A 23,311-nucleotide genomic window follows, 5' to 3' on the forward strand; every position below is an offset into this window, starting at 1 on the left:
GAGAAGGGATCATGGTGTTGTTATCTTCAGTGTGTTAATCTATCAGTTTAATTCAGGCAACTTTAATCATGTTAGGTTAGATAAAGGTTTATCCCACGTGAAATAGCAATGTTAGCTAATGTAATTAATTTTCTGTCTGATGTTTCACGATAAGACAGTTATCTCAATGAAAGCTCAGTCGTTATAATTAATCTTTATTTTATTTTTCTTGAATTATGTAAATACACTACTCAACAAATTACATTTCACAAGTAACTCTCACATTAATGTTATGTATTATACCTTCAAAGAGGAAAAAGGAGGGGGGACTCTTCTGGAATAAGTTATTATTAACACAGAAGACTACTTTTTTTTTTCAAGTGATCAGATAGTGAGCATACAAAAACAAGACATGGTCCATGCAGCCAGACTCTATGACATAACTTTCAGACAGACTCTACATTGGTGGACAGACTAAACAGCCAACACTGAAAACAGCGAACAAAGCCTCTGCTGGTTCTCTTCTCTCTGCCCTCTGGATTATTGACACAGACACCTGCAGGGATCCGGGAAGTCGACACACACTGATGAACACAGCCAACACACATACTGAATAACAGAGCCAGCTCACTGCCGGATGAGTCATGGATAGCTGAGGTCAGTGCAAAGATCTGGAGACATTAGTAAAGAGAGAGGGGAAGCACCTGCTCCGACAGAGCTGAGGGATAGATGGGTGAGTGAAGTGGCAAAGACTAATGTGTGGATGTAGATAAGTAGATGGATGGATGTGACATTTAACACTTTTGGGTGGAAGACTTCTGATAAAAATTAATGTGATATGAAAACTGTCAGAATGTCACCTCATTAGAGATCCAAAGGAACACAATTACACTGAATGGTATGCCTCATAACTGTCTGACAATGAACTGATAATATTAATACTATATTTTAATCAATTTCCAATAATTTAATTATAGAAATGTGTCAACCTTTTTTTTTCCAGGTAAACTTTTTGTAGGAAAATTAACTTCAATTGAGATTTAAGAGGAAATCAGATTCGTACATTGATTCGTGTATTTCTTTCCTATTTTTTCCAGAATATTATTTAGCAGTTTTTTCTTAAGTGATGTACAATTTACAAGAGTATCTTGACTCGGAGCTCAAGCTCTTCTGCTACATTTTGTAACCCTAACAAAGCTGAATATCTGAACATTTTACCCACTTTATGAAGTGAAGTGGTTTTCCAAGCTAAGCCTTGAAGACAATTATGTGTTAGTCAGTTCAAAGGAAGCGGGAGGAGATTTTTCTTTGGAGAATTCAATGCATGCATGTACATGGCGGGGTCGGAGAGGAAATTAATAGTAGAGAATTGGCAGAAGAACAAAAAATGCTCCGGTGATACTGCAGCGGCATCACAAAAAAGTTTCAACCCTGCATTCATCTGCTGCAAAGATAGGTGGGATTATTTTACTTCCAAAACAAAGGCAAACACTATTGAGGTCCTTATCTTTATTTCTAGGATTGCAGCTGTTTTTTTTAAGGGACCACCTAGATCCAACAAAATAAATGACTTAATGGTACTGACTGGAAGTGTGAAGATATTTCTCTTTGTAAGATCATCATGTTCACACCAGACTTCTTGTAAATGTGAAAATGTGGACATTAATTTTTATGAACACACTTGCTGCAGAGGACATGTTGTACAACTCAACTTAAAGCATTCTCAAGCCTTTATTCAAGACCTTCATAACCCCTGATGTCCAGATTTTCCTTACTTATTCCCAGCGACCTTCTCAGAAATATCAGTATGATTTTAAAAGTGTTTAATCCCTCTCAGTTTAGCCAACATTTCCTCAACGTCCTTCCTCTTCTCTGTCCTCTCTCTGTTTCCCTCTCGTCTCTGTTCTTGCTGAAGCCTTATCAGCGCTCCGGGGACTAACTGACATTCACACAGATGTTAATGACACCTCAGGATCCGAGGCTCTGCGCTCTCTCCTCTCTGCTCTCTCTCCCTATCTGTTTCTCCGTTTCTCATTCCTGCTACTTTTTCTCTTGTTCTCTCTTCCTGGGCAATTAGACAGAGAGAAGTCCCAGTTGGCTCGCGGTGGTAATCAAACATCTTTTTCTTGTCCATTTAACACTGGGATTAATTTCCTACAAGGTTAATTAAAGAGGCCCATCAGACAGAACTGATTATTGCAAAGGTTACTGTAGCACTGCTGCTCACAGTTTCCCTGTCTGTGTGTGTACACACAAGCTGCATTCTCACACACAGGCACTTAAATGCACATAGTTAACCATGTACATCGAGAATGCTGACATGGATTATTTGAGGACTCAAGTCGGTCAAGTCCTGCGAGGTGATGTTTAGCACAACAGAGCACGTGAGCTTGTTTGTTTGACCAAAAGTCTGACTCCTCTTTTTTTTCTCTTTTGTATCAAAGTTGGAATACTCTAAAGGGAGAGTTTTTGAGCTGATTCAATGTGGGGTTACTACCTTTACATTTTGGATGCTGGGCTGAGCAATCATGGTTTTGTATCAGCACCACAAATAAAAGCAGATGGAAGTCACATTGAGGTCGAGTTAATCCTCCATCAGCTCTTGTGTTTATCTAAATACTGAGACCACATTTCCTTTTGCTACTAGAAGAAGAATTTATGTTTCTATATGTCCCGCTTCCTCCTCCTGCCTTTGTTTCTCTCTTCACTTTCACCATGATGATGAATACGTTTCAAGTTATTTCCTTGATAGTCTGTCATCTACCATCTGTTTTATTTCATGATTGTTTTCTTTTTTTCCTTTATTTTTATTTTTGCTTAAATTGTTCTGAGCGGTTCATTAATGTTTTATCCTCTTATTTATTATAAACGTATGCTTAAAGCATGGTCTTCATTTTGGTAAAACCAGAAAATGTTTGCTAAATTTTGAAAGTACCAAGGGAAGATAACAAACACTGTCCCTCTCTGAACACTTTAGGCTGAGTCTATCAGAGAGCCATGGGGATAGGAGTGTATCCTAACATTATCATTGCTCACTTTATCAAACTAACTTCATCTGCCGTTCCTCTTTGACTAGCATGTAGGAGCTTGTGGAAGACTCATGGGCACAGTTTATAATGGTAGGCAATTAGTCAGGTAAGCCACCCAGTCTACTGCAAAATTTTTAATTTTACGAATTGTACAAAATGATCTCACTGATTCATTTTAGGCCTTACTCACATAACAAATCCAGATAAACATCATATTCTAGATTTTACAGGCATGCAATAAAGCATGAATTAATCATAGAGAGAAAACATATCTGCCAATGCAGTAAACAAATGTAGTTCTTATGTCTCTTAAGTGGAAACTTTATTCAAACCACAAGAAACTTAACTAATAAACTGAATTTACTGCATGGGCAGATATGTTTTGCTCATCACAAGCTTCAAAACTTGTTTTTTGCCTGTTGAAATAAGATACACATTGATGTGACTTCTATTAACTCTGATAATAAAGTTGTGACCAGGATTTAAACCCAGCACAAACACATTTGATAAGATTTGAGTTTTTGAACTGTACTACCAGAGTGCCAAATAAGCTATTTTTAGTCACTGGATTTAATTAATTGGTTGGTTTTGGTATATTTTAAGATTTTCAACGAATATAACAAAAACTGCATCAAAGATAGAATTAACTAGAATAAACAGCTTTAATAAGGAATGTCTGTATGTTCATGTTCAAATGATTTATTGATTTGAAACCCTCAAACCCGCTGGCATGCCTGCCTTTCATTTGAAACACAGTCTGTGCATCAATTGTTTTTTCAGTTCCCAGAACTTTTCTTTTAATTTGAATTAAATGGAATGTGTTTGTGGAAACACAAAGGAGATCTGGATTTGATTGGATGGGGAGTACTGAGTTTCAATATGTCAAACTAAAGCTCTTTCTATTTAGAGATCCTGCATGAGCGTTTAACAGAAGGCCTGGTATTATGTGGGCTTTACTTCTTTATTCTGAACCAAATGATGCCCACTTTAGATTAGGCAAGGTAGCTGTTTCTCCCTGTTCTCAGCATTTTTCATAAGCTACGCTTGTCAGTTGCTGGCAGACGCTTCATTTTGCCTGTATCGCAATGTCACTGGTAATCTTTGCATCTACCACTCAGAAAAAAGTGACTGCAACTCCCATATCAAAGTATTTCTCATGTTAATTTCAGTGAATAATCCTGAAATCACAAGTTTTCTTCAGAGGGTTTATAGTTTGTACAATATAATATGAGGAAGTGAGGGAGAGGCGAAAATGTTTATCTGAAATAAGGTGATATAGCGTTGTATGCATCTGTATGAGTTGACTGTGTATTTGAGGGTAGTGTGTTTATAGCTTCTGAATATTTGCATATGCCGCCTGTGACATGGCAGAGTTGTGAATCATGTCACCCATGGAGAACGAGCTGTGACGGCTCGTGTCCACCTCTCAGCAATCACACAGAACAAAGGTCACCGTGACAGGTATAACTAGGCAGAGAAAACATTCCTATTCAACCTGTTACCATAACAGCAGTAAGTAGGACTAAGGTCACAGTCCAAAACACACGCACACACACACACACACACACACACGCACACACACACACACACACACACACACACACACACACACGGGTCTCAATTAGCAGTGCAGCAGCCTTTCCTCTGAATGCCAGACTGTTTCTGTTTATGGCGAACAGTAAGAGAGAGCCCTCAGGTAACACACACATTTCCCCAAACACACACACACACACACACACACAGTTACACACATGCACACACACACAGTCACACATGTAGTGGTTCATTAGCATGCTAATTGGAGGTGAGGACAGTGTGGTGTGGAGGTGGTACAGAGCAGCCCCAGTATATTAATCACAGGCTCAGAGAGACCAGCTGATTCCCCAACCTGGTCCCTCAGCCCCCTCACCCAGCTCCCCCCTCCCTCACCCATGCACCTCCTTCCACTCAGTCTGCCCACCTCCCACTCTCTCACTCAAGCTGGCCTTTATGACTCCCCACCCAGCTGGTAGAGGGGGATTTGGTGAATATGGGACGTTGTTTTCACCAAGATTCAAATATTTAATTATTTTAAGACCTCTATCCCCAGCCCAAATGTCACAATATATTCAACACCTTTATTTACCTATTAGGGCTGTTAATTGATTTTTATAATTCCAATTACCGGCTGAATTCCAGTAGTTAATCATGGTTAATTGCGTTGTTAAAATTCTGTAACTGTGCATTTCAAAAACTGTTTTATCGGTCCATAACAATGTGAAGTAGTTCTTAACAATGTCTTAATCTCAATGAATGCAATGAAACATACTTTATGATATTGACTTTTTTGATTTGTTATTCAAATAAAGTCTGCATTGCTACATGAGTGTGGTCTGAAACCATGACTTAGAGTTAGGAGACAGTTTATCATGGTTTCATCCACAGGTCTGTGCACTCCAAAAAAGTGCTTTGCCAGGTTTGTGATGAAGTTGCCAACTAGCATCAGTCTGATTAACTGCACTGATATGCCTCACTCATAGGTGGTGGCTCAAAGTGCTACTACGCAATGTTTCAGTTCCGTTATAATTCAGCTTAACACAAAGTGCATACCTTTGGACTTGTCATTGAGCTGCCAGGTTTTTATTTTGAGTGAAATCTGCCATTGAAAAGCACAGCGGTGTTGTTATTTTCTATAATGGAGGCAGTGGGAAGCAGGAAGACACTGGGGTTTAACTACGGTTGGGCGGAAGGGACAAAATAGCACATGTTAAAAAATGTACCCATGTTATGTTATTGTGAACCAATTTCTGGCTCTTCAGAAGTTAAATGCTAAGCTATGTTCACTAGTATGTGCCTAACTGCGTCTGTCTGTTGGGCAGGTGTTTGCATTGCTTTGAAGCTTTTGTTAACAGTAATGTATCCACTGCTTTAGCTGGCATGAGTTGCTCTCTATATTTAACGCTGTAACTGTGCCAGGTATTTAAAAGATAAGGAGCTATGTGAATATGTAAAAAGCTCCAGTTTAAAGCAGGCAGAGAGACAGAGAGAGAAAAAGAGCCGATGAAGCAGCCAAAAGTAACCTGCTGTTACTGTAACAAGGGACCCTGATAACACAGTAATAACAGGCTAATCGTATTTGGGTTCAGAAACCACAACATGCTAATTCAATTAGCTTAATAAGCCCCTGTAGATAAAGGGCTTGTTTCGGCTGTCGTGATTGGCTCAAGGTCCCAGGGAGGTGCTCCTCTGGGGCTGTGCATCACAGCAGCCGTCGTCACCAGTAGAGGGGGAACGTCCTGTGTACCTGTGTACCGTCCACTGTGAGGAAATTAAGCCTGTCACTTTCAAACACATACCATTATCTTGGTGCTCTTTGAACTTGTCCATGAAAATGTTTTTGTTAGTTGGCAGGTAAACAGGCTTTCTTACACAAAATGATTAAAGTGTTTTCAGTAGATCAGTCCTCGGTTGTATTTCCTGTAATAGGAAGTGCTGGAAAACACGTTACCTGAAAACTCTGAAAGCTTATACTGATACATTTGTGCGAGTGGTCAGATGAGTCTGACCATCAGAAAATCACCATCTCCTTCTTCTCTAAACTTTCCATCCTCTTAAAGTTTAACAATGAGGAAGAAGTTGCTCATCCCTTGGAACTTTCTTTATTGTTTGTCCCAACAAACACAAAACACAATGCTAAACAAAACCATTCTCAGTCTATTGTCCTGGTGCCGTGTCTCAGTTTACTCTGAGCGTCTGTCTCAGCGCTGGGCTCTTTGTGTGGAGACGCACAGAAAGGCTCGGCAGCATTGTTTCAGCGGCTGAGGAGGAGAATGGGACTGTTACAGTGGAGAGAATTGGCAGCTGAGCCCAGCGAGGAGATTCTCCACACAGTATTAGGGAGAGGGATCACGACGCTCCACCGCCGTGCTGGCCCCGCTCACCCCTCACACACACACACCCCAAAACTCGACGCACAGCTTCGGCTCCCTCCCCTTCTCTGTGAAATCTGCATTCTCTCTTAACCCTTTGTTTCTAAGCAGACGAGCTAATCTGTTTACGGGTGTTTGTGAGGGCGCCTTTGTTTGAGCCACGCACATATGTGTGTGCACACATACACATGCACACATTAATCTGCAGGCCACGAGCCAGCTGACACCAGCAGAATATAACACCAATCCCCACAGACTCTACTGCACACACACTAACCCACACACACGCTCCGTCTTTTTTTCCTTATTTCTCCAATGTTCCAAGATGCATGTGTGCGTCTGTGCATGCAACATGCGACAACATGCATATTCCACCCAGCTATAGAAAGTGGGGGATGGTGCATGTGATGAGCAAATACGTAAAGCAGATAAGAGAGGAGGCAGTGTCAAATGAACAGAGGCAGTGTAGGCAGAGAGAGAGAACGGTGTCTGGAGGCAGAGAACTGCTGTAAACAACACAGCTCGCATTTAAAGAAGGATTTGTTCAGAAGCAGAGGGCACAGCTGGATCTGTACTGTACACATCAGCAAAAAAACAACACACACATAAACACTCACTCCTTCTCTGACTGGGCCCATTTCTCCGTTCACACCAGCTCGATCCCCTTCATCAAACGTCACAGCAATTTGAGAGATTAGACAGCGCGGATTAGACACCACAAGGCAGCCTCTTTTTGAAGCGTTGGATGCCTTTGTGCTCCTTTCTTTGCACCTCTTTCATTTCATAAGACGATATTATATCAAGTGGTGGTAAGACTCACTCGCATTCACAACAACAGTGTCTCAGTTGATTCACTGACTATAGGATACGAGTGAGTAATTATGTAAGAAGTAAACACTTCTCGCTGGCTGGTATTCCACCTTGCACTGGCATACTTGTTTATTGGTTGGCCTTACTAGATTTCCTGCCTCTACTTCTGCCCTGATTAATGAGATACACACACACAAACTCAAACACACACACAGGCACGTGCTCTCAACACCAGCTCCCCTCTCACCAAGTTAGCAGAGCTATTAGTAATGATTGAACCCTATCCAGTGGATGTAATATATTAGCAGGGAGATTATTCTGACGTTAAAACATGTTCCCTGTGCTGACAGCATCATCAATCACCTTCACACTGCCTGTAGAAGACTCACACACTGGACATAATTGCTTCAGCATGGGGTCGGTATAGGGAGGGAGGGGAGGAGGGGGGGTGAAGAGAAGGAACGTGTGTGAGATTCAGTGCGAGTGTTTGTGTATGCATGTTGGTCACACAGGCAAGTGCAGTGCTGGGAAGAAAGGACGCTGCACAGCCCAAACTGGCTTTTGATGATCCAGATTAAACCAAAATGAGCTATAATCTGAGTCATTGCTCAGGAAAATGACTCCGACAATTACTTCTGATAACTTCAGTTAATGGGACTAAATGTCTCTATTACTGGCTGCCTCGTTAGGATGAGTCCCATTCAAGTGAACAGAGATCCTTTCCTCTACAACTAATGTCTGTTACCATCAGCGGCAGGGGAAAAAAAGCTCTAATTCTTGAGTCAAATAAAAGTAACATACCTTCTGTCTAACTTTTCTCTTGCTGTGCAGTCGAGCCAAAAACTTGACCTAATTAGCCTCAGTCTGCACTCTCTCCTACACATCCTCATCTGAGAGGTGAGAGCCTACACCGAAAAATTTCAAACATTTCCTGCAAATATTGACGTAAACTCACTCTCCTGCAGCGGACGACAGATTCAGCCATATTGTTGTTCTCTGGCTGTTCACATCCATGAAGTTTAAGAGGGTGGAGCTTCCTGAAGAGCACTGAAGGAAGGGTTTATTTTTGGATGTTGAGTTTTATTATCAACAATCTTTCTTCAGAACTACATTCTCCTCCATTCAGTAAAAAAGACGTAAGTACAATAGTGGAGGATAATGAGGTAAAACTTGCATTTATGACTAATAATGTTTTATTAGAAGGGCTTCATGGTGGTGATGTGGTCAGCACTGTTACCTCAATGCTAGAGGGTTCTTGGTTCAAATCCCTGACTGGGCAGGAGCCTTTCTGTGTGGAGTTTGCATGTTCTCCTTGTGCATGAAAGGCTTCACTCCAGGTACTCTGGTTTCCTCCAACAGTCCAAAAACACACTCATCAGGTCGATTGGTCACTCTAAAGTTGCCTATAAGTTTGAGTGTGAATGGTTGTGTGTCTCTACATGTCGGCCCTCTAACAGACTGGCCCGCCCCCTGTGATCTGGAACTGGATAAGCAGTGAAGAAAATGGATGTATGGAATGTGTTTGAGGAAGTGCATCAACCTCTAAATTCAAATATTATCAAATAATAAGCTAAAAAAAAAGATCATGTGGTCTTAGATAAATCTGAGAGGATAAATATGAATTCAGAAATGAAATTCTTAAAGCTCCTGTGAGAACCTTTTGTGTCAATCTTGGCATCCCCTGTGGACAAAGTGGTACCTTTTATCTCTTTGCTTATTTTGTGTTGTATATTTTATAACAAGTAATGTAATCCTGCTGTCTTTTAAAATCAAATATATCACTCATTGTAAATATTTGCATGGGAAAAAAAGCTTCTTCTTCAGCAGGCTGTCAATCATCTGGTCTGACACCGCTCACAGTGTAAAGGCATTAAAAGTCACAGTATTGTAAATATTAGTCTTGTTGCAGATGGTCTCATTTGCTTTTTTGGGTGAAAAAGAGGCATCACTTTTTAAATCAGTCTGTTTCATGAGCAGTTACAAACTTCTCACAGGAGTTTTAATGCCATTTAGGTTTGAGCTGCAGACTGCATATCAATTGATAATTATTTGTGGGTTCATCATTACAAGTGTCCTCTTTATTTTTAAAGATAATAACTGTCACCATCTTTTACCACTTCAATAAGCAAAAATTGCAGATAAACGTTTCAGTGTATAGGGAACAAAATCTTAAAGTTAAAATCATTGTACTTAAATAAAGGCTGTGTAGGTAGTAGTTATTTATTTTAAATGCAGATTTAGGGAACAAAGATTTTTCTTCACCAGCTGCCTGTTGAAGATGACTTTCTGAGGGGATGACAGAACTTACTTTCCTCTCTCTGATCTCATCTCTCTTTCCAACATGTTTCTCTCCCCGCTGTTCGGTTCTGCTCTCACCTGCCTGTGACATTACTTTTTCATCAGCAGCCGCACAATCTGCATGCTGCTCACAGGAAGGTGTGGAGGTAAAATACACGCATGCACACACACACACACACACACACACACACACACACACACACACACACACACACACACACACACACACCATGGTCTATGAAGCCCACCTTTGTATTTCTGTTATCTCATATAATCCATATTATTCTATGCTGCTGCCTCTCCTCCTATAGCTGCAACTATCTCCCTCTCTCTTATTCTCTCTCCATCTTTCTCACTCTCTCTTTCTCTCTCACTTCTCTCTCTCTTTCCCTCCCTCTCTCCCTCTCTTTCTTCCTCTCTCTGTCCTCTGTCTCTGTCTCTCTCTCTCTCTCTCTCTCTCTCTCTCTCTCTCTCTCTCTCTCTCTCTCTCTCTCTCTCTCTCTCTCCATCTCTCTCATCTCTCTCTCTCTCTCCTCTCTTCTTCTCTCTCTCTCTCTGTAATGTGATCCAGTGATTAGTATTCTGCTCAGGCGTTAGGATGGAAAGCAGAGTGGCTGCCGAGAGGTGTCCTGAATCACATCACTCATATTCCACTGTGTGTGTACGTGTGTGTGTATGGTGTGTTGTGGCATACGTGTGTGTTTCAAAAGAGTGACTGAAAGAGAGTGAGAGAGTGAACCAAATCAATCTTATATCACCGACCGGCCACTAAGTGTTGTGCGTGTGTAAGCGTCACTCTGCATTGTTTAAACACACATTTACCATCTAACTGAGCTGCTGAACTGCCATTTGTCAGTTTTTTCCTCATGGTGTGTGTGTGTGTGTTGTGTGTGTGTGTGTGTGTGTGTGTGTGTGTGTGGGTGTGTGTGTGTGTGGGTGTGTGTGTGTGTGTGTGTGTGCGCGCGCGCGCGCCACAAGGTCATCTCTCCTTGCTGGTAGATGCAGATAGTCCCTTTACTTGCTGTGAATAACCCAGTTATTCTGCAGATGAAAAGCTCATAAAATGTAGGTTATCTTGAAGAAGCATGTCAGTAACAGTTCTGCATGTGAACAGGCACTAATTTATCATATGGACAGCTTAAATTTACAGTAACTGAATAAATAACATACTATGGCATTCAATCAGGTTGCAACTTCACAGTTCGGATTTTATCCCCACTGTTAATGTGCTATAATACTCAAATCATTAATAAAATGTTTTACTGCCTTTGAACAACGGTGTGAAATACAAACACGCTGTAGTTGGCAACTGCCTGACAAGCTAGCAGCATAAATTAACCATCCAGTCTGACTTCTCTGACCAGTTACTTTCTGGAGGGAAAACTCAGCAGGGTTGGGGAATAGACTCCTTTCTGCCACACCACAGAAAGTGTTCGGAGGCCGCACCCAGTTACACGTAGTATGCATTCAACTCAGTTCATGTGCACTACAGTGGAAAACATACTTGAGTTACAACCAGAATCTGACTTTTGGCACATTACCTCATAAGGAAAGATTATGTCATGGGAATTAATCATTTCCAAGAAAATATTATGTTCATTTTTGGTACAACCTGGAGCCAGGGTTCACAGCAAAATGCTGCTTCTGTATCAGACAGTTCAAAACTACATCTAATTACGGTGTTGGCTTTCCACAGTAGAAGTAACAGCTGTCTTTTCAGATTTACCTATAATATAATTAATGTGGTGATGTTAACCTGGTTTGTACCTTTAATTGCACGCTCCTTTTCATATATGTAAATTAAATGTATATTAATGATTAAACAGTTTTTTGCATTGTTTTCTGAAGTTTTCTCTTTTGTGTCTGTCTCTTTGTAGTTTGTTATTTTTCAATGTTCCAATAAAAAAATTCAATCCAATTGTATGTATTTACATTGAAATTGCTCTAGTTTCGATCACATTTGGAGCACTTTAAGTTTGTGTGGATTTTGGTGCCTCGTGAGTGCAGAGATGTTCATCTTATAGCCTTGCTGCCCTTAATTGTTCTAAGTGTGCCATGATATTTTCTGACAAAAAAATCTCATCCTGCTTTCTTATAACATAAAATGTGTCACTCATTGTGAATATTTGCTGCTGAAAATACAAGGAAATGCTGTTCCTGTAGTTTTCTGTACCACATGGTCTGTACCTACCCCCTTACAATGGTATCAGGCATTAAACTTACAAAAACAACTATCTGACTTGTTGCTGATGGTCTTGTTCACTTTTGTAGGCCATAAAGAAGCATCGATGTCAGTTTTAATCTGTCTCACAAGCAGGTTAAAACTCCTCATGGGAGTATTTCATTACGGTGTATTAATTACAAATAAATGTATGAGTTTATTTTTATATGAATGTTTACAGCAGAAGGACAGACATTTTGAAAGCAGGGTGACAACCAATGGAATTTGATGTAACTCCATGAACTTAAAGTTACAAACTACTATTTATTATTATCAAATGAAGACATTGTATTGCATTGTCTGCTGTAATTTAGAGCGCTGCATTTTCAATTTTTGTGAGGTTAGATTCTGATATCAGTTTATTTTGAGACTTTAAATGAAGACTAACAACCTGTCTATCATGTCACTTAGCCACCAGCCTTTGACCTTTAACCCCTCTTTTTAATCTCGTAAGCGCTCCCTACTTTTTTTTCGGATGGATTACCTAATGCAACATTCAAACATTTAAACCAAAAGTCTCATTAGACTTTAAAAAAAAACCATTTCTGTTTATTTTAAGGATAATTTGTCTCCAAAATCCACTCCACAGCAAAAAAACATGTTTCAACTCTCAGACGACAACATGAATGAGATCATCCAGAACCATTACGACCATTTAGGAAAACCTGTTTAGCAATGCTGATGCTTGGTTTCAGTAGTGCAGCACGCCTGTCCTTTTTAAAAACGCAATTGTCCGTTATGTGATTACTGTTTTCTTACAGTAAATGGACTGTAACAGATTTCAGTTAACGTTCCCTGACAGCCTCTGGCATAATGACACCACTGTTAAAAACAGATTTTACAGATTTGACTTTGACAAAATGTAACAAATGGTAACTTACACACAAAGCATGCTTTGCTAAAAGGAAAGAGGACTGAAGGGAAGTTGTGTACAGTACACAGAGGGATAAAAAAAACAGAGAGCGAGAGGTGGTGTGTGTGTGAGAGAGTGTGTGTGTGTGTTTGTGTGACTGGGGTGGGTGGCCATGGGCGAGGGAGGAAGATGGAGTGTGTGTGTGCATGCATTAAAATAGGGGATTTTCTTGTCAGAGTAGCAGGGTTGGGGATTAGTTTAGGATCTGACTGAGACAGAGGAGAGGAGGGCCGGCCACATAAAGAGATGACTGGGCAAATATGGGCACATACATCAATATCAGCTTGGAGCACATTATAGCGACTCGCAGCAGGGCGAAACACACACTGCAGACAGCCACAGAGATTTCCTTTGTTTATGCATGACTGGAGAGAAGGAAATTAATATCAGTGAATTGAATCCGCTCCTATGGAAGATCTTTATGCTTCTCCAAACCTCTGACTCACACACCAAAATAGATGCAAGTGACACACACACACAAATGCGCACGCACACCCTGCTGATAGACAGGCACTAAAATAACCTCTGTTCCAGCTGGTGGACTGCTGAGGCTCCTGCTGGGCTGTTTTAATGGGGAAAATTAGCCAAGCAGAAAGGTGGATCCTGTTTGTTATGCTCCACTGTCCCCCTTCCACACAGTCGGCCAAGGAGGCATCCTCTGTTGTACCCTCGCTCTGTCTCTGTGAGCTCTCCTGACATTGTGTATCTGCACCAGCTGCTGCTGCCTGCATCACTCTCCTCCTGCCTCCATACTCTGCCAGGCACAGATACAAACAGGACGTATATCACACACACACACACACACACACACACACACACACACACACACACACACACACACACACACACACACACACACACACACACACACACACACAACAGACACACACTGGCAAACACACCAACAACAGCAGAGTTATCTCAGATATGCTGTTTCTCAGACCAAACCGAGGAACTTGCCAAAGGATTTAATCTTCTAATAATCCACCAGTGATACCGTCCTCATCTCATTTACGTCAACCTGCTGCTGCACCAGCAACTGTACCCCGTACCCCACCCACCTACAGCTGCCAAAACAACAGTGAGGAAAGGGGAAGGATGTGGGGAGGAAAGGTGCAAACAAATGAGAGGTTTGCATAGTATGGGAGTCAGAATGAGGGACATTGAGAGAAATGAGAGTGAGAGGTGAGAGAGAGGAGGATGATGAGAGGAGGATATGCAGAGGGGTGAAAAGCCTCTTTGTTCTGGATGCCCTTGAGACAGCTGACATCGCCACAATAAGAGCTTCTTTCAGAGGAAAGGAGAGGGAGGCCGAGCAAGAGAGAGAGAGAGAAGAGGAGGAAAAGGGTTTAGTACTTTGGCATCCTGAGCTGGTAGTAGTAGTTGTGGATAGTAGTAGAAGTAGAGTTGCTGTAATGTGTCAGCTTGGGGTGGTGTCTGAATTTCTTTAGCATGATTTCAAACCAGGGACGGACAGATTAAGGAAATGCAGGGACCAAACTGATTTCAATTCTAAAAGTAATTATCAAGTTGAAAAGCGGATTCTTTTACCAGTGTTTTTATTTGTTCTTGTTTTTGTTTTTGAATCCAAATAGTCTTCTTGATAAAAATCTTGGTGAATATTGTCAAAATCTTTAACGCTTTTAGTACACTATTTAAGTGAGCACAAATTTGATGGTATTAATTTACACAAAAAAACGATTAAAAGAAAAAAAAATCTTCAAAAGCCTTCTTACGATTATTTACTCATAAAGAAGCAATTTTCAGTACTTGTACGATTCAATAAAAGCCTTCCTTTTTTAAAAAAAATCCAAAATACTACTGTAAAAAAATAAGACCAATAATTGTCAAAAGTAGTAATATAACAATTTTTTATATATACAAATTGGTAATTACATAAACAGGGCTTTTATTCAAGTCTTGTTCCTTTTTTTATACATATATTTTTTGTTCTGAGCAAAAACCTCACAGTCGGCTAAACATGAGGCTAACTAGCTCACCATCAAAGAGTTGATGCAACGAAACAGATGCCATATCAGCTGCTTTAGTTGGTGAATGCCAGATTACCTTCCAATATCGATCAATACTTCCATCAATACTCAGGTGGTACATTTTCTCTCCAAACATTAGAACTTGAGGAGACAATCTGGCGTGCACTCCTTATATTCAGAAATCTTTCCCATGGAAACCCAAAGTTTCTCGCTAGTTCATAGCTAATGACTGCACAATCAGTCTATCAGTTACAAGATATCAAATATTTACATTGACCTTCAAATCTGCAGCATAAACACATACATGTTCTCAGTTCTTCTGTGTTGAATTTTCATTTTACTTTTATATCTGTTTTTTTCTGTATGTTCTTGCTGCATTATAATTTGCATCCCTCTCAGAGTAAAATAAAGCCACATGAATCAGTCATGATGAACCGTGTGAGAACAGAGCGGTAAGAGTAAGTCAATTTAATACTGGTTTACCTGTAGCTACAGGAGAGCAGGGCTCCATGTCCTGATGGGTGACCCTGCTCACTCAGATGACACCATAGACTATAAAAAATGGACGTAGTATCTGTGACGTCACCCATCTGTTCCTGAAGCGTTTCTTTTAAGTCAATCGTCGGAGGGTGCCATCTCGGAAATGCTGAACACAACCTTACTTTAGCTGTTTTCGAAACGGCCTGCTACATACTACCTACTAATGTAGTAGGCAGTAGGTACTGCCTACTACATACTGCGTTTGAATTTAGTATGTAGTATGACTGTTCTGTTCGATCTGTATTGCAGCACGCTGGGTCAGACATCAATGTATTTCCGGTTTCAGATTGCGGAAGTAAACAGATAGATAGATAAACTGCTTCTTTAGCATCACTTATGATTTAAAAAGTTAAGAAGGGGTTTATATGGAATTTAATCATTTTCGCAGCACCTAAAAACTGAGTTCCCCTGTCAAAAAAAGAAGAGAAAAGAAAAAGCGGAACGAGTGCTGTGCATTATGGGAAACAGTACGCGAGGCAGACTGGTCTGATGCATACTGTGAAATTTTCCAGAATCAGTAGACATCCGGGGAGTTTTGGCATACTGCAGATTTTGCTCTCGTTCACATGCTACTTGCTAAAACTGAATTTTGGCCAAATCAGTAGGTACTGCTAGTATAGTCAGTTTCAAAAACAGCCTTTGTCTGAGCTAGTGTGAGGTAAAGAGGAGGCCCTTTAGCCTTTTTGCTAACAGCTACAGGGTGCCCACCTGTCAATCAAGTCAGGCATGTCCTTATTTAGGCAAAACTTTTAAGTTTAATATCTTAGAAAATAAAAAGTTATAAAAAATATCCCCTCTATACAGTGTGTGCCGATAGAGAAATTAGATACTCAGACCTAAACTGTTTTTTGAACCAGGCTGTAAACATGTTAATTATTGCTGCAGCAATCGACTTTTTTAATTGGTGTGTATGTGGTTTCTGGTGTTTCTGCAGCCATCCTCAAGCGGACGATCGATGAACTGCAGGTTTTTTCAGCACTTCCACAAGGGCTTCATATTTTATGGCCGGAGGTTGCCACTCACCAACCTTAATCTGTCTCAATCACTGAATCACAGTGAATTTGAGGCCTTTCTATTGTTTGTGACAATCCCTGTCAATGCTGTGATTGTCAAGAGCTCAGTCAGATCAAACCTTTTTAGGAGGTCAGGGAGGTGTGGTAGACAGGTTGGAATCTGACAGGTGAGTATAACAACTGTTGTACCAACATAGTGTTGTGTAGCTCTTAACTGTTGAAAAACCCATTACAGTTCGCAGACCAGCTTCCTGGTTGAACTTTGACCTTCCATAGTTTTGTGAGCAGTTGTCTTTTGCAATAAGGGACCATTAACAACATTTCTGATGCACCTAAATCCCTTTAGTCTTTAGAGAACAAGTTTCAGTCACCTGGCTCCGTTGGTAAGTCGGTCATCCAATCATATATATTTCCTGCCCCGTTTAAATTCATTGCGTTGGTGTCTTTGGGTTCTTTATCTCTGCCTTTACTTTTAAGTGACAACAGCAATGAAAGTGAAACCCAGCTGTAATAAATCAAAGTTTTCCTCATAGCTAAAAAAGGTGCAAATACATCTGAGTTTTGAGTATTTTCTCTTCACTTAACCCCACCAGAAGGATTAAATTCATATTTTCTTTCCTGCAGAAAAACTTTCTCCATGTGAGGCAATATCATAACTGAGACTCTTCCAGAGTTTATAGCACTTCTGTCCAACTTCTTGCTTGCTGCCTTGCTTTTGTCACATCCTGTATCACACACATACACACACAAACACACTTTAGAAATCTGAGAGTGTGTTACACCTCTCTTCCTCCTCACCCAGAGTTCCTGGCCCCAGGGGGTCGAGGGTCTCTTCACCCATCTAGCACATCCAACCAAAACACACCAAAACCTGCGCTCACACCCATGCATGAAGACACACACACTGGCAGCAGACCACATCAGAGGGGGTCCATTCCTCCCTAAGTCCACAGGTCTCTGGATAAACATATTATTCTGGATTAAATGTTTCCCATATTTGTTATTCTTCCCTTCGAGACTCCAGGTGGAATTGGTATGAAACCAAAAATCATATGTTCATTCCTTTGAAGGAAAGAACAGGCCGAGGGAAACGCTCTGAAAGGGAATTCTAGTTCCCCTTGCGGAGCGAGAACTTGTAACAACATTTGTGCAGATTCTTCGATTGCCCCAGATTCTTCGTTACACATCCAACAAAGGCTGTTTTGTGTTGTCGAGAAGTGGTCTCTTCCCCCTGCAAACCTCTACCCAGAATTCTCTACACGAAACCAGGAAGTGTGTGTGCTCGGAGGAGGTCCACTGCTGGCTCTCTCTCAGATCCAACCGGTTCAAGAGTTCCTGATCCTCACAGGAACGAGTTCATCAGTTTGAATAGAGATAGAAGGTGACAGCTGAGCTTTAAATCGAAGACTTCAGAGGCAGAAGCTGATGATGCCGGAGTCCTGCTCAATTATGCGATTATGTCCAAATTACTGCCAGAGCTTCTCGCCCTATCACAGCTCAGGATATAGCCTGGAGCGAGAAAATGGTTGAGGTGATGATGTGTAGTGAGGGATCACAGACTGCCCACCTATAGCCCTGGTAGCAATGGTAATAAGCCTTCCACCTGAGCCATAATGGTATGTGGAAGGAGCTACATGTTGCTGAACAACACATTTTTATCTCATCAACTACAGATTAAAGAAGGAACAACTTCCCCACCAGAACCCAGGACAGAACTTTCCTTCAAATATTTGCAGTCAACACATCACCCTGTCACAAATATGTCAGAACAGCATGCACAATCTGATGCTCTTGGATGATCCCAGCATCAAACGTTAGCTTCCCTGCATACTAATGCAACCGTGGGCAACAGCGGAGGCACACAATAGGCTGAAACCCGCAGCATGCGCGTTTGTTTCTTCCTCTCGTGTTTATTTTTGTAAACTGCACACACTGGGACGTGTGTTGTGGACAGAGGGTTCTCACTGCAGTGTGTTTGATGTCTCTCTCTCTCTCTTTCTCTCTTGTTCTCTCTGTGGACCCTGGAGACTTTCCTCATGCATAATCGCTGTGTGTCTTTCTGATCTTCCTCTATCTACTGCTGGTGGAGGTTAACGCGCAGAGCTGCACACACACAGAAACGCATATCCATAAATTGCAGGCAGGCAAAACACAACAATCTTATTCTCCACAAATAGTAAAAAGAGTAAAGCACAAAAAGGCAGAGGGGAGTTTTGTAATGTTTATTGATGTGATATAAGAACCAGAACAGCTTTTGAGGCTTCTCTAATCTTCTCACATATGCCATTTAAAACACTGTGCTGTGCGAAACAACTCCATTGAATATGGCATTTTAACACAGTTACATTGCGCTTAGCTTAATAAAACCTCCTCCTCCTGTAATTCATCATCCTTTAGCAAACATTAAGCTGGGAAATCAGAGGAAGTGATGTGATTGGGGGGTGGGAGGGACGTTCATGTGCGGCTCAGTATTCTGTTGAGGACTCTAACTGTAGAGCAGAGGGGTAAAGGGGTCATGAGGTGTGTGTGTGTCTGTGTTTTAATGCATGTGTGTGTCTGTGTATAAGTGTGTGAGTGTGTGTGAGTGTGTGACGGCAGCATCACCAGTCCTCCAGGGCTCAGCAGGCTAATTAATAATGAATCCCAGAGAGTCTGTGTTTGAAATGCAGATGTGCAACTGCCGGCTCCGCCTGCTCCTTCAGAGGGACCTGTGTGTGTATGTGTATGGGTGTGTGCATGTGTAAGAGTGTGTATGTGTGCGTGTGTGTGTGTGTGTGGGCCACAGGGGAACGTACGTTGGTTGGTTATATAGCTGCAGCAGAGTACAAGCTCATACTCTGCTTGAAATTCACCCAGGTCTGTTTTTCAGAGAGAGGGTAGGATTTTTAGGCGCAGAGTTTTCACAACAACTCTGTGCTCTCTCTGCTCCTGAGTCCTTTCTCTTCCTCGTTGGTGCAGGCTGAGGCCTCAACCCTGAGCTCTTCTCTGCTCTCAGCAGAAGAGAGGAGAAGAAGAAGGAGGATGTGGGAAAGGAGCTGAGAGGGCCTGACGAGCATACATTACATTTCTATAGACACTCTACTCTTCTTCACAGTTCAGTGTTTATAGTACACTGTGTGTGAGAGTGTATGTGTGTGTGTGTGTGTGTGTGTGTGTGTGTGTGTGTGTGTGTATGTGTGTGTGTGTGTGTGTGTGTGTGTGTGTGTGTATGTGTGTGTGTGTGTGTGTGTGTTTTGTGTTTTGTGTTAGACCAGTTTGAAGTTTAACAGATGGTAATGTTATGTAGATTTTTTACCAACCTTGGCTCCCTCCTCGCTGACCCAGGGACAATACACTGGCCTCTACTGCAAACAGCACCTGTAACACACACACACACACACACGCACACGCACTCAAAGCAGAATGAATTGAATAATCTCTCTGACAAACACTAGCTTTGTTTAAAGGAAGGCAGAGGACACAAACAGTTTCATTTTCTCTCTCAGGTGTTTCAAATTCTTGCAGATAATAGAAAATAATTTTCTTGGATTGCTTGTTTGTTCTCAGAAACATTTCCAGGAGCTGAAAGACTCTCTGACCTCAGGCCTGTGTGTTGTTTTGACTGAATACATTTTCTAATTAACTCCACACCAAAAATAATTTTACGCTGGGATTTTTTGCGCCACAGTTGGAATACTAATATGAAGACCTAAGACATTTAATTGAAGCTTCACTTTGCACTTTGTTGTCTTTTGGTCGTTCCAGGAAATTAAATGACTTGAATTTTGAGAGAAATTGGAAATTCAAAACAACTTTATCTGATTAAAAAAGCATCCAGGGCGTTCAAAATGCATCTTTCCTCTCGGAGTATTGTTATGAGGTCAGTAAAATGGCACTAAAGCTCATTCATATTTCCATATTATTCACGACCCTCCGGATCTGATATCTCTCCGCGGATCTACTTGAGGACGATAGCAAGGCTTGCCACTGTGTTTTTGATTTAGTTTTTATTTTATGTGAATATGATTCTTGCTGAGATTGAACACTGTATCATAAGAAAGCGGTGTCATTTTTAAAACGACCTCATATGAATGTCTTTGCAGAGGCACTGCAGCTTTAAGATTTGGTGATGGGATTTTTCATGTAGTCGCGTAAAGTAAGACTTTCATTTTCAGGTGGAATTGTACAGATTTTTAATCTTTAAATAAAAAACACACCTATCTGATCATCGGAATCCAGATAAGCTTTGTTAATCTCTTATCTTGTATGAGCTGCTATTCCTCCGTCGTGATATTTAGAGCGAGAAATCTGTAATTAAAAATAAAATTAAGCTTCTTTTAAAGTCAAAACAAAACGATTTAACTAGTCTAAAATAAATCCTCTTGTCTTTTTCCCGGCTTAATATCACATTTGGTGCATTGTGATTCATTTTAAGTTAAATTTTCTTGCTTATAAATATGCAGAATCCAGATTTTTCAACAATTTGTGGAAACTTGCAGATTCAATTAATCCCAATTCTCTGCAAGAGGGACACATCCGGACAACACTTGGAGAACAATAATGCAGACATTCTTTTTCAGTATACAGTAATGTTTTCACACACAAAAACAAGGTCTTCACTGCAGTGTTGAAAATCAAAAACTCTTCAACTTTCACGTGGAAACACACACCACGCACACAACCCAATGAACAGGAGCCTAGCGCTGCAGACCAAACAAACGCACCGGGCCTCATGCATTATGAATGTACATTTACACTTGTGTGCTCTCATGGGATGATTTTTAGCTTACTTTACATTTATTCATTGCTGTGTCCAATGTATTTCCTCCTCCTAATTTCTACTGGACACACACACACACACACACACACACACACACACACACACACACACACACACACACACACACACACACACACACACACAATACATAAGCAGAGGTGAGGCTACATGACTGACAGATGGACATGTAGGACAGGCTGCTCTCATCCATCTGAAAGAGCTCAAACACACGTTTTTTGTTTCAAGTCGTTGCTGAAAACAAACCGGTTGTCAACGACAAGATGTGAGATTAGTTTGGGGTTTGTTTTTGAAGGGCTGTGCTGTTTAAACACGGTGTCACTGTCCTTTATTAGCGACGTCACGGGTTAATGGGAATATCGATTTGGCTGTCTGGGAGCCTGTGAAGCGAGTGTCGGTGTTAGGATGAAAAAACAACTGCGCTCACTCTCTGATGTGACACCGATGCTTCGGATTACAACACAAATTTAAACTCTTTATGAAAAATCAAACCAGAAGCTTATAAAACAATTTGCAACCGTAGGCCTGCTACCTTTATGAGAATTAAAGGCCCGTTTCTTCTCTTTGATCCACTTCAAACTGAATGAATGTGATTCTCACAATGATTATAACAGCAAAGACACGTTGATTTGTTGCAGTTGTAAAATCTTTAACTTGAGGCCATATCTTGCACGCAGGGAGCAGAGATTTAGGCTTCGTGGGGAAAGTTTTCAAAGGTCATGACACTGCGTGACAGGTCCCGCCCTGAGGCCCACGGCTGTCTCTGCAGCAGACTGAAGCTGATTTATCTAAAGTCTGCAGCATGGCGCATTAAACCGGAGACAGGGTATTTGTTTGCGGAAAAGAAAGTCTTTAAAGGGCGACAAAAAAATAAAAAAATAAAATATAATAATCCAACAACACCCTGTGTCTGCGCGCACGTGTTCCTTGTGCTTTAAAAGGAAAACATAAACGTTATATGAATTTTTAGAAAACTCTTAAATTGGCTTAGAAATGCAGCAGCAAAACACTGTCACTACTGAATTATTACAGTGAGAGAAACATTATGTAAGGCTTACTCAACATGACAACCCCTGAAAAATCTACACTCAAACCTCCACAGGGATAAATATATTTTTGTCTTTATTGTGCTGATTTTTTTATTAAAAACAATGGTGCTCTGCAAAAATAAGTTTGTCCATTTCAATTCAGCATAACCAGATTGAATATAAACACATATTCTTGCCATGCCAATGTTTGAAACCACTAAACATTGGAGATTAAACTGATGCAGCTTTGGGAGAGAAAGCAGAACAACGATTTTTTTACTGTCCCACTGAAATACCAAATGAATATAATGCAAATTTAAGCGTTAAAGGTTGTGCTAGTATATGAAGATAGCCCACAGTGTGTTGTTTCGGGGTAACTGTATTCTTTCCTTAGAAATAGACGCATTTCATTGTTTGCTTGTTAAAGTTCACCTACTGAAGGTTTACAGTGAACAAATCTTTGTATTTACCCCACTGCCTGCAGCAAATAATCTGAGTCAGAGCATAATCACTGAAAGATTTACTCAAAGCCGACAAAATAAACAGCAAACAAGCAGCTAAACAAACAAGACAAACAGCCGTAAAGTGTCATTTTATAAAGAGAAAATTACAGAAATTATGCGTCATTAGTTTGTGTTATTTCGCAGTAATGTTCAGTTCGGCACAGAGAGCCTGCAGTGCTGCCTGGTGTAAGTGTAGCAGGGCTGGCTCGGGTTATCTGTGAATGGGCTCTTTATTGGAGGCGCGGAGCGGGGATTTGCCTTTTATTCGCCTCGCTATGGAAACGCGCTCGACGGCAGAAAA

The 23,311-nt window shown here is 40.9% G+C and overlaps 1 long non-coding RNA gene across 1 annotated transcript; it reads right to left on the bottom strand.

The window, feature by feature from the left end:
- Positions 1-18,909: 18,909 nt before the first annotated feature.
- LOC117817760 lies at positions 18,910-20,888 on the bottom strand. The gene is made up of 2 exons (XR_004632197.1): positions 20,002-20,888; positions 18,910-19,687 (listed from the first exon to the last, which is right to left on the bottom strand). It is a non-coding gene; the product is annotated as an uncharacterized LOC117817760 (long non-coding RNA).
- Positions 20,889-23,311: the final 2,423 nt, after the last annotated feature.

The sequence above is a fragment of the Notolabrus celidotus genome, chromosome 8, assembly GCF_009762535.1.
Source record: "Notolabrus celidotus isolate fNotCel1 chromosome 8, fNotCel1.pri, whole genome shotgun sequence".
In the NCBI taxonomy this organism is placed as follows: domain Eukaryota; kingdom Metazoa; phylum Chordata; class Actinopteri; order Labriformes; family Labridae; genus Notolabrus; species Notolabrus celidotus.